Below are 15,160 nucleotides of genomic sequence, written 5' to 3' on the forward strand. Positions count from 1 at the left end.
AGGTGCTTACAAAGGCACTTTCCTCAAAGTGCCAATAACTCTGTGGTGCAGTTCATACACCAGCACTTCTCCAGGGATCGGACTGAAGCTGGTCTCCAGCTGAGAGCACATCCTTGTTCCCTTTGCTCCTTGCCCTCGCCTGTTTCCCTCAATGCTTCTCCTGAAAGTCCTCCCCCAATACATCACTTCAATGAGAGTTCTTCTCTCAGGCCCTGCTTCTATGGAACCTGATGGTACTCTTTAAGGCCAAAGTGTGTGCTTAGCCAAGTTTTTATTAGAAGTAAACACACAAATCCATTTGTATTCTGACCCAACCCCCAAAATGCCTTGGGTTTTGAAGCAGCAAACAGATGTCTGTCCTTGTCATCAATCTATCGAATTTCTGCAATTCTTTTTAGTCATCCTGAGAACACTGAGATACATGATATAGTTTACATCCTATTCTTGAATTCTGCTTGTGGAGGTCGAGAAAAATGAGAAAGGGAATCATGGACCACAGCAGTGTTTTTTTTTGCTTTGAGAAGTTTCTTTTTCTCTCACTAGTATGTCCTTCAATAACACCACTAGTACACACAGCCAAGAGGCAAGAAGAGTGGGCCATTAACATAAACTGAGCTTTTAATAGTATAGGTGAAGAAGCCATAGGATTTTTGTAGGAAGCAATAGGAACTAAAGTGAAAAATATTTTCCTCAGGGCTGCTCAGCCTGAAATTGCTTTCTTTTTCACTACTAACCTGCTTTTAAAATTCTATTAATCCTTCAAGGCTCAGTTCTAAAAGGCTCTTTTTTTCACATTTGCAAAGTTAGCATTACTTCCAGGTTCATTCATCAATTATAACTACTCTCCCAGCTAAAACTGTCAACTCGCTTGTATCAAGGACTATTTCTAAGCAACAGTCATATGCACAAACCAAGAACCAAACCTCATTTACACAGTTAACCACCATACATTTAACTAAGAGTGAGTGACCCTAAATACCCATGTAGTAATTTGAATAATGCTGAGGTAAGAACTGAAATTGATCACACTGTGAGGCTAGCAGGTAGCAGCAAACCACTTAGTCAGCTGGTATACCTCATTGCATCCCAGTGGGATTTGGCTGTCCTCTATGCATTAGCCCTTAGGTAGAAGTTCTGCTAAAGTGAAACAAATAAACACTGTAGCCAACTCCAATAAAACCAACTGCTTGTGCTGGTGAAGACAAGGGGAAGTTAGAGGTAGCTCTAAAACTAAAGAGACCTTAGGCTAGGGTCAACAAAACATGGAATTTGCAAGTTGACCATTCATTCTTTCCTGCTAAGTTTAGCCCCTGCCTCACCATTCTTTTAAGCCTAACTCTCTAGGCAGTCCCCACGGATTCATCAGAGTAGGCACTTAAAATACTTGTTAACCATTCTTGCCTTAGTCCAAATTAATTTTTTAAAACAATTTTTCATCTTTTTTTGCATGATTCAATTCAGATTTTTTTTTCTTACCATATTCTTTCCCTTATTGATAGCTATACTTTGATGGCTCACAATTTTCATTAGGTTTTTATTGTTTATAAAATACTACAGCAACTATTACTATAGCTTAGTTACTAAATTCTGATAGTTGGCACATACAAAGTGATGCCAACTGACTAGAATGATTCAAAGTATATAAAATTACCACCAATCTCTTCTCTGAGTTAAGTAAAAATAAAGTGTTTGTAAAAATGTAATCTGGGAGGCAGATGACCATTTAGCCCTCACCAGTACCATGCACAGAAAGGTTTGACAGATGAGTTCTGGTACAGTGGGAGGCCCCAAAGAATGGGTCCTAGGTTAACAAATAGAACTCAGAATACTTATTTGGAGGTGTGGTTTGGATAGGTGTGGTAGGAAAATTTGGCAGCTGGAAGTTAGCTGATGAGCCTCAGACCTCACACCTGGCAGTGTTAATTGGTTGCTAATTAGAACAAAAGAAAGGATAAAGAGAGACCCAGAGAGTCAGCCCCATGTCTTCTCTGTGTTGCTCAGTATATGCATCGCCATGTGTCTTATGAATTCTTAGAGACACTTTTTAAAAGCATAATGATAGAGTGTAGAGCTGGAAGGGATGTGAGAGATCATCTAATGAAATGGTCCTCAAAAAGTGGTCCAGAGACTTGTTTCTGGGAAGAGGGAGTAAATGTACTTATCTCACTTCCCTTATTTCTCCTCTAAGTACAACTAAACACCCTGGACATTTTATGTAAAAGAAACATAAGATTCTGAAGGATAGAAAAAAGCAGGCAGACTGCCTGGGGATCTCAGGACCCAAGGAATGGCACAGTAAAGAATCCCCCAGTTGTCTTTTAGCGTCATAAATATTCTTAAAGATCAAGAGACTGTCAGCCCAGAAACACCAACAGCCACTGACCAAAAAAAAGAAAAAAAAAAAAAGAAAGAAAATACTTCAGATAAAGCATGCTTTTGAACCTAGAAAGGGGAAACCTAGCAAGCCTGAAAATTTTTAGACCATTATCATTATACTATAGTGAAAGTACGTTCCCTGGACCAGCAGCATCAACATCATCTGGGAATGTGTTAAAAATACAAATTCCTGAGCCTCATCCAAGACCCACTGAATCAGAACGTTGTGGGCAGAGCTCAGCAAGCTGTGTTATAACAAGTCTTCGAGGTGATTTTGATGGTAGCTTAAGTTTGAAAACCTCCAACATGGTACAGTTGGTTTTTCCTTAGATGAAGAAACTCAAGGACAAAGGTGATTGATTTGTCCCAGGTAACTGTACTGAATCTAGTGCTTGATCTAGATTTGCCCAGAACACCTCTTCTAGAGCTAAAATCTAAGGAGAATAGAGGAAATTTTAAATCCAAGTCGAATTATCATATATATTATTAAGTGCTTGGCATATGTAAGCGAAGGTAAATACTTGTTGAAGACTTAACTAATTGTTGCTCTTTGACTCTGTTACAGTTTTAGAGAGGATGCTGAAAGAAAAGGAATCGGTTGGAAAATCTCAAACTGGCATCTGCAAAAGCATCTACAACCTCTGTCAAATCTGCTCCTGTGCAGGTAAGGGGATTGCATGATGTTCTTTCATATTCCTGGCCTCTTTCCCCACAAACCTACAAGATGCTTTATAAATACCAGACTTCATATCATGCCAGCATTTCTCAACTTAGTATTATTACCTTCTCCTGATAGGGGAGTGAAGAAAGTCTCGATTTCTATAGCTTGAGCACTAAGTCTGTTCTTCAGGTTAGTTAGAACATGGGTTTTCAACAACAGAACAGTTTATAATTGTTCTTCCATTGTGCCTTAGCCCAGCTTACTGAATGATTACATTTATATCATTAAAACTTTGGGTTAATGGAACTAGAGCAAATCATAAGTGTCTGCTGCTTGGAAAATGAACATTTTTGTATTGTCTTAATGTTTGTTTCAACTGATACTTTAATTGCCTGGAGACTAACTGGGGTTTTAAAATTTATTTTAAAAGTTGTGGCTGCTAGGATAAGCTGATGGAGGCCAAGTGTGAATCCATAGTGTATTCTTACAAGTAGTCTTTTAATAACTCTCTCTGTGCAACCTCCTATGTGTGAGGAGAACTCAAGGCTGACTCTAATTATAATAATGCAATTAGGTATTATGACCTTGCAGATGCACGGGGGACCTAAGGCTACTAGTTTGACTGCTCCCACAATCTCCGATTTTATATTTTGTAAAGCTAGTTGGAATTAGCACTAGAGGTTTATTTTAAAAGTGTTTGAAGCCACCAGGTTGAATAGATGAAGAGGTATGATAACTGAGTATCTGAAAAATCTATAGAAACAACCTGTTCTAATTTTCATCACCAAAGCCAAGATATACAAAATCTGGCAGGAAATCTTGAAACATTGCCCTAGGAGGTACGGGCTCAAGGCAAGACCCTTTCTGAGGGTCTCACCAATGTTCACAGCTCTAGCATCTGTCCTATAGTGCCTCTGATGCCATTGCAAACTAATTGTGACATTCCGCTCAGCTCATAAATCTGAGAGAATAAGATGTTGGCTTAGAGCAGTGGTTCTCAAAGTGTGGTATCTGGACCACCAGCCACAGCATCACTTGGGAATGTGTTAGAAATGCAAATTCTTGGGCACCCCCTCCATCAGAAACTAGAGGGACAGGGCCCAGCAATGTGTATTTTCATAAGTCAAACAGATGATTCTGATGTACACTAGAGTTTGAGAAATACTGGAGAGAGTGATTTAAAAGACATGTCTTTTCAAAGGGACACAACATCTCACTGCTGAAGTGAGAAGTAAGTACAAAAACTAATGATTAGGAAACCAGAGTCACTGTATTAAAGGCAAGAAAGAAGTCTTTCAAGGAGAAAGACAAACTGAATTGCTCTCCTACCGGATTTAAGAGGAGTGAGAAAATTCAAGAGAATCAAGGAGGCTATACATCTTCTTAAGAACCAGAAAGCAAAGAGCCACCAGGCTCCTGTATACATATAAAATTAATTCATCTACACACTCATATATTCTCTGCCTTAAACTTTCTCTAGATTACTTGCAGTTAGCAAATTTTGTATATATTGTTAGTGAACTTGACAACAAAACCTTTCTCTTTGTTGTGAGTGGGGGATGGGAGGTACAGCTGGTACATAAATTGTGTCTGGGCATCTCAGCATAACAGGAATCATGCCTACCCAAATTCATTACATAAGTGACATGGGAGCCTCTTGGAAAGGGCCTTCTTCTTAAAAGAAGAGAGAATTAGACAAGGTTGGTTGACCCAGTAACCAATATTGAGTCACTAATGGGATCCTTCTTGAAAGCATTCAGATTTGTTCCTTGACCTCTAGTTCTGTGGAAGAAGGGTGGGTTGTAGTTAAAAAACTGAAAATTGCTTCAAATAAACAGCTCAGAGATCTTGGGGCGTAGGCAGAACTGCTTTGGTGCTTGCGAGGAAAAGTACAACTGTTGGTACAGAGAATCTATCTTTGCTTTTCTTTAGGGAAAATGGCTTTTGTTTTAGGGCATTCACAGCTCCGGAAAATGCAATCAAGTGTTTTCTAATTCTCAGCAGCATGGGAATCAGTGGAGGCTCCTCAGACCCATGGGGCGCTGATCCCTGGTGCTACTTGAATGAACTTGGCAGTAGCCCAAGAACATCATCATCATAAAGAAGAGTACAATAAAATAGAGATTTTGCATTTCCCTCCATATTTTTTTGACTGTATTCTCTTGTCATTTTCAATTATGTTTATGGTTGATGAGGGGTTGGGTGTGGTATAGGACAAATTATTTTGTATCTTTAGTTCCCATCTCTCACTGTAACACCTAGGCCACCGCTCAGTATACACAACAGGTGTTCAGCCAATTACACTGATTGAGACACTTATGAAAGCAAACCTTGTAAGAATGATTTGATGCTTAACAAAAATGTGGTGCGCCTGTGAATTATAAACATGCGGAGTTCATTTACTTAGCCAAATATATCCAACCAACAGGAACCTTGCATTCAACTCCCAATGCTGGAAAACTAGGAGAAAAAGACTCAAAAATTGTAAAGTTAGAGGGAACAACTAGGCACATTCTACTGGGTGCTGCCGATTTCCCACTTATGACTTCTGCTTGAAAATCTTGCCGTGACCCAGGCTTTGTTGTGAACGCCAGCAGGTGGCAGAGTTCCTTAAACTCTCCTACATCCTACCACTGCCTTCCTCAGCCCTTCTTTGCTCCTTGCACTCTGCTCAAAACACCTCCATCCTTCACCTTCCTCCACTGATGAGGATCCTGCACTTCAGTGGCTTTCTCAGAAATAGCCACTTCCTTCCTAATGGCTAGTATGATCTGAAGCTCTTGTTTCCTGGTGTATTTCTTGTTCTCTGTATCGGCAAAGACCTCAGAGACCAAAAAGTGTCCGACTCACTGCTGTACTTGCTTTGCCCTTGCCTCCATTCTACTCCCCTCTTCCAGGTTTACTTATGTCGATTTAGTCTCCACGTCAGTCCTACCATGTTCCCTGGTGAGCACATTTCTGGCCCTCCCCTTCTACCCCACTTAATGAAATAATACTCAAAAAGTGTCCACATATTGAATATGCTGAATAGGATGAAGACATTGTGTTTCAAGCCAAACATTTGAAATGTGTTTAAGAGAGTGGTTTGTGGACCATTCACATCAGAATCATCTGGGAGCAAATTAACAAAGTGATTTCCTGTGTCCTACCTCCAGCTACTAGTTTTTGATTCTATAGTTCTGAGATGCCAGTTTTAAAAATCCGTCTAGTTTGAGAGGCACTGCTTTGTATCTGGTTCTTAATTTTGGCTGAAAGTCTCAGGGTGGAGGAGAGGAGTAGGGAGGTAGAGAGTGGGTAGGTTCTTTTAAAAAATACAGTACACATGTGGGTCCCACTGCTCTGTAAGTAAATGAAAATTTCTGAATGTAGGGACTAGGCTGGAGTGTTTAAAAAAGCCTCCCAAGTGAATCTAGAGTGCAGCCAGGTTTGAAAACAACTGCTTTAGTCTAGATGGATTCAATATATGCAGTTTCAAAAGTCTGTAATGCAGAAACTGCTTAAATAAAGTTATTTCCCTTTAACTATGTCACCTAAAACCTTTCTGTCTGTATGTCATGTCAGTAATGTATTCCCTTCTGTGTTTTGCTGTGGAGTCATCTTGCCTTTTTTTTTTTTTTTTTTTTAAATTGTTTTTCTGGCTTTTTATTTTATTTTTTTTCTGATTAAGTAACAGGAAAAAGATATGCTGGCTTTGCAAGCTAGTGGCCCACAGCTGAATTGCTCTAGCAGGTGTGTTTTATTGTATCTATGCATTGTTTTTTAAAAAGATTTCAACCAATAGTTAAAAGTTGAGATATTTTTACATAAAAATTTGGAGTTGATACAATGAGGGAAAAACCAGAAGTTTCATCAATGTTGGAGCTGTCTTCCCCAGAAGAGCTGAGTAGCAGCCCTTCCTTTGAGGGAGAGCCCTGCCCAGCAGGCCCTCCCTGACCTCCTTGTACCTGGCCCCTTAGGCGTTTATAGTTGTAACCTTTAAGATAAAAGACTGGAATTAATCAACATTTGAATACCTGCTAAGTGTTCAGCACTCTAAATGCTTATTCTCACTCAAACATATAAAGAGGAAATATACATTATCCCCTCTATAGAGAACTCTGAGACTGGGCTGGTTTGGGTTGAAATTCTAGGTCAGAATTCTAATCCATCTCTTAATGCTGCTGAAGCTTACCCAGGTCCTCATGCTTGTAAGAACTGCAGGAATTTTGGCTTGGTTCCATACCTCTCGGATTAGAGATGAAACTTTTTGGGATACCTGTGAAGTATTTTGCATTCACTTAAGGCTTCATCACCTGGATTAAGGGAATTTAGAAATCAGTAAATTTGGCGAAGGCTTCAGTCTAATTAGGTACAAATGTAAAGGCAGAAGCTTTTTGGGCAATTTAAGACAGATTTGCAATCCTATCGAGTGGATGCAATCATGTATGTAACCTGAACATTTCAAGGAGAGTTAATAATGACTTCTCAAGCACCTCAGGGAACTGAATGGGAAGAACATTTGTTCAATGCAGTTAGTTATCTGAGTAGTTTTTTGTAACACAAATTCTTGAGCATACCTCTGGGGAAGGGAGGCCTCATGCCCACAACTCAATAGCAGTCACTTCAGCTCTGCTAGCTTAAAGTACCACCTTTTTAGAATAGCTTTTAACTGACATTATAAATATTTTATCATGGTTAGTTTGTTAAATAGCATTTTGTATTCTTAGTGTGATTTTTTTTTTTTCAATGACATCTCGGGGCCAGGATTATCCCATTAGAAATGGATCCCAAGTTAGGTATTAGTGGGAAAAATGCTATTTCAATATACATTTCACTAACACATCGCTTGCATAATTAAGGCATGCAGTTGTTATCTAGAGCTCTTCAGGATCACTGAGAATAGATTGAAAAGATGGTGAGTGGTGTGCCATTCTGTGTCCAGAAAACTTTCCATTTCTCAGATGGCATGTGTGGACTGGCAAGTCAGGGGAAGGTAGGAATGGTAAAAAGAACTGAAAGACATGAAAAAATAAAATGAATAGTTATCAGGGTAAGAAAACATTTGGAGCTATTTAAAGCAATCACAATTAATGAGTTTTTGCCTTTGTATTCCTACAGTTTCTGCTGTGGGGTGGGTGGCTGTGTCTTTTAATACATTGTCTACCTCAGTCCTCCTTGGTTTAGGGTACATGAGCCTAATCCCAAGGATGTCTTTAGCATCTATAGTTGAAAAAACTGGAATATATACTTCTCCTCTCCTGCCACTGGGAGGGGTCTCCCCATTCTTTAATGCCATCACCTTCTCTGACCTATCTTTCTTGCCTCACCATCTCTTGAAATTCTTACTTTATCCTCAGTTACATAAGGTCAACCATGATCAGAGCCTCTTCTGTGAATATCTTAATTTTCTTGTTCTGATCCTCTCTTAACTTTTTTGCATGAGAGACACAATCTTACTTAATTTTAACACGATCAATCTGGGAAGCCTGGATATTGCACTGGTAAGATCCTTCTCCATTATATCCACTAGCCATCCATTCATTTAGTAGTCAGTTTAATTTGAAAATACAAACCTTCTGACTGCAATGGAACAGGTTCACTTGCTCACTTGCACACATGCTCTCTCTCATACATACATAAACACACATACTCTTTTTTTTCTATTCATTCTTAGGAAGGAGCCAAGTGGATGACTGCCTCGAAGCTTTCCCCAAATACTGGTAATCATAAGCTAGATCCATATTTAAAACTAGCTTTATTGCATTCAGTTTGAACAAGCATAATCCTGGCTAATATTTTGGCACAATGAAGTGATCAAGTGCCATAGCCCATATACTATTATCAAACGAGAGAAGCTTGGTTTGGATTCTGTATGACATCTCTAAGCAGCACTCCTGCTACCATCTCAGGATCCCCATCTTTTTCAGATGATTTTCCCATAAGGCCTTCTGGAGCTGTATCTTAGCAGAGACCAGTATGGTTGACTTAGATCGTGAAAAGAACTCAGTATATTAAGTTAAAAATTAAATTAAAAGTTAGTTTGGTAAAGACTTAAGGAGCACCCTCATGTAGGGTTATCGTATTTTCAAGTGGGAATTGCCCAGGTGGTAGATAAGATGATGGAGAATTCATAGCCTCAAACCTACAGGTATTCTGACCACATTTCTAATCTTCCTCAGGAAAGGAAGGGATAATGACTACTTAGATAAATAATTCTGAAAGTTTGCTGACCCCTGGTTTATACAATGCCACATGAGTTTGCCCTAGATAACAGTCAGGTAGAAGATGCAGGCACAGCACACAGAGTTGTAGAAATACAGTTGACTGAAGTAACAGGGTTTAAAACAATCAGTAACTCATCTTTGTTGGCGAATTTAACATAATTTGTCTTCCAATAACACATCGAAGAGCTTTAGACATTATTCTAGCTTAGTTCTACACTCTGCCGAGATCTTCGATCCCCTTCTATCCATTGTTAGTTGTTGTTGTTGTTGTTGTTTTTTTTTTTTTTAGAAAAAGTGGAGGGGAAGCAGAGAGAAATGAGGCCTCAGGAGAGGAGACTAAAGGTGAGGGGAGATGATTTAAAATATTTTTACTTTCAAGTCTGATTTATTTATCTCTGTGTCTTATATAGATAAGCTGGAGACATAAAAGGCCACACAGAATATCACATAGTATTATTATTTTGTCCTTCTGAAAAATATCATTTTGGGTTTATGTTAGCAAATACAGGTGATTCCTGTTCTTTTAGTGCAAGAACAAAGAAGGAATGATCTGCCTGTTCATTACATTTCTCCTTGTAAAATGTCTTTATTCTTCCATGATTGATTAATAGACCTTTTCTTTTAAGTCACGTGAAGTAGAACTAACATGAATTTCATGTCAATACACAAAAATTGCCTTCATCATTAACTAAAACTTTGAAATTTATCCTTAAGAAGTTACTGAACAATAGCTTTGAAAGTTTCTCAGAATTATGTGAAAAACAGTTTTAAAATAAATGATTTTTAAAATTGACAAAGATATTTACATTATTTTCAATAAAATGTGTTCTAGCACCTTGACAAATTATTGTCTAATACTATACAAATATGGCATTAATGAAGAAATTGAAAAAGTAAACATCACCATCAGCTTAACTCAAAATCATTGATACTCATTTGAAATTAATGTGATTAAATACAATATGATATGTGAACAGATTGTCTCCTTGACTTGCTGGTTTAAATTTTAGACAGCTGACAATATTGCAGAGTTGTTTATTTTGGAATTGCTCTGCCTTTGATGTGTCTACCATAATATAAGCATTTTTCGAATAAAATATTCACGGTTGAGAATTAAATCTTGATGCAGGCAAATTACATTTTTGAGCCTATTGGCTTAATATGAAGAAAATACAAACTTATGATATTTCTAATGTTTATTTTAAAATGTATTTCTTAAAAATGAGTTTCTACAGTATTAGAAAGAGTTAGGTTAAGTGAGGAGAAATAGATATATTGGGGGCTAAAAATTCAAGGTGACTTTTATAAAAAATAGAATTGCCCTACTTTGGTTCAAATACTAAAACTTTTCCACTTCTCAGACCTTACTTTGCAGATGGCAACACACAATGGTTCTGGTTCAGTTAGTGCCCTGCTAGAGTGAGTTATGAGTAGTTCAGGCATGATTTAGTGAGTTGGAGCTGCTGCTTTGAGTTCTGAAAATGGAGAATGTAGTCAGGAAACATCAGGAATAATCACAAAAAATGACCCCATAAATCTTAAACACATCACTGAAAAAACACGTCCAGAAAATAATGCTTACCACATATTAGTGTTTTATGTTGAGGAAGCAAAGATTCCTTGGGTTGTTCAGTTGAGCTAATTTCTTAAGCTTAGCTGGCAAATAATCCATGACCAATCGTACTTTGTCTAAAATAACAGACAGTAGGATAACATGGATAAATGAGATGACATCTTTAATTTATAGTTTTAGTATTTGTTGATAATGGCCTTAGTTTGTAATAGTGATAGTTCCGGGGGAAAGGTCTTAGAATTTGAAAGAATCAGTATTAGAGAAATGCACCTGACATTTTCTATGAGTTGAATGCTTAGAGAATAAGGCATGACCCTATAGTTAAATAGCATCCCATACAGAGTTTACTGACAGACAGGTTTTAAAATAATTTACTTGATTGATTTTCAAATTAACCAGCCCAGAGACCTTCATGTTCACAGTTATTTTTAAATGAACAATTTAGAATTAACAGAAAAAAGCTTCTCCCGTATACTTCTTAATGCCTTTAAAAAATCAAAATAGTAACATGATTTCTACAAAAGCTAACAGCTTCAATTACTGCTTCCTCAAAAACCTTTCCTGATTTGCTTGCTGGGACACTTTTCCTTATTATATACTCTCAAAGCACCATGTTTATGCACTCCTTTCCTTATGTGATTATTTTACCAATGTATGTCTTACCCACTTATATGGGAGATACATGAAGGCAGGGATGTTGGTTGCTTTTGTTTGCCATTGTATTTTTAGTGTCTGTACAAGGGACAGTCAATGGATTTTGTTGACTGGATAATAAATGAATGAGTCTGGTCCATAGTCCTGAAGTCCTGAGGGGCCTGGATAGCCTCCATGGGTAGATAGAATCCATAAATTAACATGACTCAGTAATGCCCACAGGGTGACATAAACACATGCACAGAATGTACTAGAAGAACAATGTACCTCAAGTCCTGAGAAAGTTTATTTCAAGGAACAATCAAATGACAAAGGAAAACACAGTGATACTATCTCCTCTCCACTTAGCCGGTTAGTTTAGAACCTTTTGAGGGAAGGGGAGCCACATTTTCTTTTTAATTGTTAGGTCTTTTTCATGTGCAAGTGACTAAAAAACAACTCAAGCTTGTTTTTGACAGAAGGGAATAGAATTCCATTTTCAATAATATGAATAGTTAGGTATTTGAATGGACCCTTCCTCTTAAAACAATAAAAGTGTTATATTAAATAAAAACTGTTCTAAAAAGTGTTGAAAAAATACAAAGATGGTGAGAAATTATAAGGCCAATATCAAAGATGGGAGCCCAGAGAAATGAATTGAGCATTGCATCTTGTTTTGTTCAAAGAATATTTGCCAAACCTGTTTTGTCTCCCTATTTTAGGGGGCAGCTTTGTCAGGTACAGATACCAGAAAACAAAATATAGCATTCCACAAGACGGGCACTTCGTGGGAGACCCTTCCCCCATAAAGCTGAGGCTCAAAAAGGGCATTCTTCAGAGTAAGGGTAATCCAGAATTAAATCTGCTCTAGATTTCTGCCCCCAGAGGCCTGTAGGAGAATTTACCTTTATGTGAGTAGGTCAAGGAGGTGTAAAAACCCTGAGAAATTTGAAGAATAGGTCGGCTTTCAAGGGCATTTTAGCTTAAATTTGCATCATTTTGGTAGTCCAACAAGTAGTTCAGGAAAGGCAGAAGCAAATTGAAATTTTCGGATGAATATACTTTTATCCTAGGTCCTAAAAGAATTTTTATAAAAAATAATTCCAAGTTAAATGACAAGCTCACAGATAAAAAGGGCGTGTGTGGGCAACTAAGCACAGGAAAAAGCAAGGAACCGTATCTGATTTTACTCCTCATTGTAACAGACTCAAGACAGGGATTTGAGAGCATATAGTTTATTTGGGAAATTCAGGTGACATGAGCTGGAAAATGAAGAAGTGATATAGAGAAGGCAGCCAATAAAGCCAGAAAAGGGTGATTAGAACTTAAACTCATGAGGAAACTAGGCAGTATACAAAACACACATCTCAGAATAATCTCATCTGGGAGATGAGGAAACTCAATTTTATAAGCCAATTCTGGTTGATCGATCATTGGTTGATGGTTATCAGTGCGGGATTGATATTGTGAATTCCTTGGCACTTCTAGCCAGCCACACACATGGGTAGCACAGCTGTCATGGTTCTGTGCTCTGTACCCAATGGTTAGAAGTCTGCTACAGCACACGAAAAGGGTCCAGGGATGTGCGTGGGGCACTTGCAGAAACAGGAAGAAACAGATACACAAAGATGAAAGATAATGGAATTATCAGACACTGATTATAAAGCGATAAAACAAAATGACAAATTTGAAAAATCTAAGGATAGAACAGGTAACTATAAAAAGTGGCAAAGAAGTTTCATAAATTGATTAAAATTTCAAGAAATAAAATATATAATAACCAAAATTAAAAACTAATGGCTGGTAAATTGTACCTCAATGAATGAATTAAACAAACAAACAAAAAAAACCCAAACAGTGGGGAGCCTAAAAGTAGATGAGAGTAAAGAAGAGGTGGTTTTTAAAGGGATAGTGGTACCACATAGACTTTAACCATCTTTGCATAGCTATAACCTGATGTTATTTCACCTCAGCTATGGATGCTTCTCTTGTTTCCTGCCTGGTGGATGATGTGGCACCTAAATGCGAGGTGCTTGTGAGAACCTACTGGCACTCATGCATGTACAAGAAAATGTGAGGGAGCTGTGGGCACCATTTTGACCACTGGGGGGCAGGTTCGCATTGAGGGAGCAATGGGAGGTTAACAGTTAATTGTGTCCCTTTTGCATACTCCAAATGGACAATTCTGAGATACAAATTCATAAGCCTCCTCAGTATGTTCAGTGTGACTGAGCATCGGTTTCCCTTAGGGGTGGCCAACTTGGTAATGCAGCCTCACAGAGGCTTTTACACCTCTATTTCATTCCTCTACTCTCACTTCTAATTTCTGGGATTCTCAAATTAACTACCTGTACGTAATTGTCTCAGTCTCAGCTTTTGAGGAGTATCAGACTGAGAAAAGTAAAATATTAATGTAATTTGTAATGTAATTTGCTATATTATCAAATTAAAGGAGAAAAAAATCATATGGTAATATATACAGATACAGAAAAATACTTTCATAGAATTCAGCATCTATTCATGATAAAAACTTTACAAAACCTATGAATAGAAGAAACTTCTTTAGCCTGATTAACAGACACACTTAAAATGTTCAGAGCTGTCTCTTTGACTAATACTGTGGAGAGCCTTTTGTTACTTTTAATCTCACAATCTAGTCAGGAAAAAAAAAAACTTTTCTTAGTACAGTATTTCAATATAGGGAATTAAATACCACGGGAAAATGATGACATAGGTGCTGGAAGAGTTGAGAAACCAAAGAAGGGATAGTGAATTTTACCAGAGATGAGGAACAGCTGGAACCCATTGGCCAGGAGGGACAGAAGGAGGGGGCAGTATTACCAGAGCCCAGAAACTTGGGCCTTCAGATAGAGGCTAGAACCGTGGTGACACAAGGACTACAAAGAGAAGGACTATGCATGGCAGGAACTTCAAACAATGAAGAGACATAGCTGCTGCCAGACAATGCTCAAGATGGGTGACAAATTCTGTTTTTGCCTCAGTACCTCCCTTTGGTCACATTCAACTGGAAACCAGAGGATAAAAGAATCTGTTAATGTAATATGCAAATGTATTTCTCTTGGGGTACAGACCAAGGTGAGGTATGGACAGTAGACCTGGAGGGCAAACTGAAACCAAGCAGTACAGCAGAGAAATGATTATGAATGTCAGGGAAGTAGCTACCTTTGGGGGTGGGAGAAACATACAGTTGCCGTCTGAGGTATTGGCAATATCCTATTTCTTGCCTTGATTGGTGGTTATATTGGTGTTTGCTTTATAATTGTCTTTAATCCTCACATATATTTTAGGTTCTCTTTTGTGTATATGATATATCTCATAAAAGGCACAAAGAAGATTTTAAAAAATCCATAGACTCACATAACTGAAAAATTCAGAGGTAAGACTAACTTTAGGTGTCTTTTATCCACCGGCTCAAATGTTGCCAGCAAGGCTCTTCTCTGTCATGCCACCTCGTACTCACGGTGTCTGCAACATTTTCGTCTTTTACCACACTAATTCTTTCTCTTTCTTTCCCAGAAACTTCAGTAAATATTTAATTGGCTTTTTTTTTTTTTTTTTTCAACCACCCGCTCATTCCTGAAGCCAATCGATGTGGTCAAGAGGATAAATCACTTTTAGGCAAATTTCATTAGCTGAGTCCGGAGGACAGGTGAATCCTCCAACAGAATCACTTCCAGTAGATGGGGGAGGCCC

The 15,160-nt window shown here is 38.1% G+C and overlaps 1 long non-coding RNA gene across 1 annotated transcript in view; it reads left to right on the forward strand.

Moving 5' to 3' along the window:
• Window positions 1-15,160, forward strand: part of LOC107514965 — a 316,337-nt gene that overhangs the window by 180,508 nt on the left and 120,669 nt on the right. Inside the window, exon 3 of the long non-coding RNA XR_004949972.1 lies at window positions 2,942-3,040. This is a non-coding gene — a long non-coding RNA (uncharacterized LOC107514965). The remainder of the gene's footprint in view (window positions 1-2,941; window positions 3,041-15,160) is intronic.

This window comes from Rousettus aegyptiacus, unplaced genomic scaffold (assembly GCF_014176215.1).
Source record: "Rousettus aegyptiacus isolate mRouAeg1 unplaced genomic scaffold, mRouAeg1.p scaffold_m13_p_3, whole genome shotgun sequence".
Lineage (NCBI taxonomy): Eukaryota > Metazoa > Chordata > Mammalia > Chiroptera > Pteropodidae > Rousettus > Rousettus aegyptiacus.